The 3,681-nt window shown below is 39.6% G+C and overlaps 1 non-coding gene across 1 annotated transcript; it reads right to left on the bottom strand.

The window, feature by feature from the left end:
• Positions 1-2,042: 2,042 nt before the first annotated feature.
• LOC145609923 (small nucleolar RNA R71) lies at positions 2,043-2,148 on the bottom strand. Its single transcript, XR_014106190.1, has one exon. It is a non-coding gene; the product is annotated as a small nucleolar RNA R71 (small nucleolar RNA).
• Positions 2,149-3,681: the final 1,533 nt, after the last annotated feature.

Below are 3,681 nucleotides of genomic sequence, written 5' to 3' on the forward strand. Positions count from 1 at the left end.
AGTCAAGGGGGATCCGAAGAGCAAGTTTCAAGACCTTGGTTATGCTCTTTTCATGGCTTATATTCTTCAAGAATTCCAAGGAAGTTGCTGCCTACCTTGTCCTCCATCACCATTATCTAGGATGTGTGCACCACATGAGCTAGGACGAAGAGAAGAGAGGATCTCTACCCAGATTGGTGCGGGCGCACTAGGGGAGTGTGCGGCCGCATATATGTCGAGTGCGGCCGCACATCTGGTGCGTGCGAGCGCACCTTTCTGGGTGTGTTTCCCGTGCGCGCCACTCTCTCTCGTACGTGCGACCGCACTGGCATGGGTCTACTTTTGGGCGTCAATACCGACCTCTCCTTGGTATATATAGTTAGTTCCTTCTATTTTTACCTAATAATTGATTAAGCAAATTAGATCTTAGTTTTTTATTAGAATTTTAGAGAGAGAAACTCAAGGATTGAAGAGAGAGAAACTCATGGTTTTTGGTTGATTGTTCAAGAATTCTTCATCGTATTTGATCTTTTGATCAAAGTTTGTAAGGATCTTTCATCTTTGATTTCAATATAAGTTTTTTTTAGTTGATTTCATTTGTTTTTCATATTATTGTTGATTTATTGAAGTTTGTTTGATGTTTGATTGAAGTTTAATGAAGTTTGATTGATTGTTGATTTGATCTTTGATTTCAAATATATTGATGATGAAATTGATGGTTAGTGTAGTTTTGATCTTAATTTCCATGGCTAGTGAGTAGTTTTCTTGCTAGGGAAATAGTGAAGCATGTTTGAGTGATGGATTAGAGTAATTTGGGGATAATTAATGGAGTTGATGATATGATTAAATTTGGTTGATAATTCATGTGCATGTGTGTAATTGATTGAAGCTTGGCCATCTTTAATTGTTGCAATAGATTGCATTGTAAGCTTGCTATGATACAGACCATTGATTAGTAACTTGCAATTTCTCGATTGAGGTATCTTGTGATGTTTCCTAGTTAGTGTTTAGCGTAGTTGGCGCTAGTTAGACCTCTAGGAGAAATATCTTGGTATGCTCTATTGGATACATGTTTGATCTTCCTTCATATCACTTGACTTAGTTGGTTTACCTCCCAAATTACCATTCTCCATTGCAATTACATGTGGATCCATTCCCCTAGTGTCTTTTATATTGTTTTGATACAAGTTCATTGCATTGATTAGCTCTAACTCTAGTTCTTACCATAAACCCCGCATTTGACTTCGGAGTAGCTTGATATTAGGCAATATACATTCAACTTCCTTTCCTTTGGGTTCGACCTCGACTTACCACTACACTTCCATAGGGGTTTGTTGAGTTATAAATATTGTTTGATTGGGTGGGGTGGTAGCCCAACGACCTACCGTTCCTTGTCCCGTCAAAATGGCGCCGTTGCCGGGGAATGGTGCTTTGAGTGCATATTGTTGTTGAGTCTATTCCACTTTATTTGCAAAATACAAAAATATTTTACTCTTTAGGCTACACTTGTAGCCGTGCTACTAATATTTTCTTTGAGTTTTGTATGCATAGGTCCCAAGATCGTGTAATTGTTCCCTTTCATTGGGAGATTGAAAGAACTCTTTCAAGGAGGAGAATAGAAAACAAGTCATTGGATTATAGTTCTTCAAGCGAGGAAGAGATTGAACAAGAGCAAGTTATGGGAGAAAATCCGAGAGTTGCCTTGAAGGAATTGGGAGTGCCCGGTGCAGATAGGTTCGAGAGCGGTATAGCTCCACTTACAACACCGGCAAACGACTTTGAAATTTGGCCGGCAATGATCTCCCTAATTGAGAGGAGACAATATAGTGGGGCTAAGAATGAGAGCCCATTGAACCATCTTAAGGTGTTTGAAAAATATTGCAACACAATCAAGGTTAATGGAGTGTCTCAAGAGTTTATCCGCCTTAAGTTGTTCCCTTTCTCTCTCATAGGAAGATATTTGGAATGGCTAGACAAAGAAGTGATGCCCATTTCATTGAGAACATGGGATGATGTCACTAAAGCTTTCTTGTCTCGTTTCTATCCTCAAAAGAAAACGGCGAAGGCAAGGGCTTTAATTCAAGGGTTCAAGCAAAAACCAAATGAGTGTCTCTATGAAGCATGGGAAAGATTCAAGGAATATCAAAGACAATGTCCTCACCACGGAATTCTAACATACCAAGTGATCCAAATCTTCTATGGTGGTTTGAGTCCTCTAGGCAAGTCATGCCTTGATGGAGGGGCTGGTGGTCCTATCATGAATTAGACCGAAGAAGAAGTTGTGGACATTATAGAGGATGTGGTGACCTACTATAGAGATTGGCAAGATAGGGAAAGAGATTCTTCCAGCAAGCAATCTTCATTGTATTCGGTAGACCATCTCAATGCCATCAACAATCTTTCCTCTCAAATGACAAACTTGGGAAAGGAGGTGACCGCAATCAAAGCCAAGTTGGAGAGTGCTTCTTCCTCTTCTCAAGCTTCAAATCTTCCCTCCCAATTTAAGGGGACAGGTACTTCTTCTAACTCTCAAACTCTTTCCACTTCACATAATATGCCTATGGGATGTTTGTTTTGTGATGCATGTGGATCATGTGATCATGACTCTAGAAATTGCAATAATGAGTTTGATAACAATGAGTGTGAGCATGTGAATTTTGTGTCAAACAACAATGTTCAAAGATTTGATAATCAAAGAGGCCAATGGAATATGAATTACCAAAACCAAGGCAATTTAGACAACTATAATGATGGTGGTGGTTATAGGAACCAAGGGAATCAAGGTTCTCGTGGTAACCATAATAACCAAGGTTATAGTGACCAAAATCAAAGCCAAAATTAGGGTAATCAAAACCAAGGCTATGGTAATCAAAACCAAGGTTATGGAAATCATAACCAAGGTAATGGTAACCATAATCAAGGTGGTGGTAACCATAGTCAAGGTTATGGTCAAAATCAAAATAGGGGTAGTTGGAACAATCAAGGAAGGTGCAATTTTCAAAACAATGCTCAAAGAGGTCCCCCAACCGGATTTGTTCCAAAGAATCAAGGTGAAAATTCCTATTCACAACCTTCTTCTCCTAGGACTAATTTGGAAGAATTGATTGATGATCAATCCAAGATCATTAACACCTACATGGCGGTTAGTGATAAGAAGTTCAATGAAATGATGACTCACAATATGATGCTTGAGACTCAAATAACCCAACTAGCAAACACTCTCAAGGATTATGCTAGTCCTTCTTTACCTTCCCAAGGTGTTGAACAGAAGAAACCCGTGTATTTTATTACCACTAGTTGTGGGAGTGACCTTAGTGAGGGAGTTTTTTGTTTAATGGAGGGAGAAGATGAGAGTAGTGCTTTGGAGAACGAAGTTGAGAAGGTTGAGTCCAAGGAAGTCTATTGTGAGGATGAGGAAAAAGAAGAAGGTGTTGTTGAAAAGATTTGTGAGGAAGAGAGATTCCCCGATCTACCATACCCCCAAAAATTCTTAAGGTTCAAAATGGATGAGCAATTTGGGAAGTTCCTTGAAGTTCTTAAGGAAGTTCATGTTTCCACACCCTCTACCGAGCCAATTCCCGAAATGCCTAAGTACTCCAAGTTTCTTAGGGAGATACTAGAGGAGAGGAAGATTGTAATGAGGGCAATTCGGTGGAAGGAGGGAAATGTTTTATTGCTCTTGTCCATGTTGAGCTTCCGGAG

Source organism: Chenopodium album, chromosome 23 (genome assembly GCF_948465745.1).
Source record: "Chenopodium album chromosome 23, dcCheAlbu1.1, whole genome shotgun sequence".
Taxonomy (NCBI): Eukaryota; Viridiplantae; Streptophyta; class Magnoliopsida; order Caryophyllales; family Amaranthaceae; genus Chenopodium; species Chenopodium album.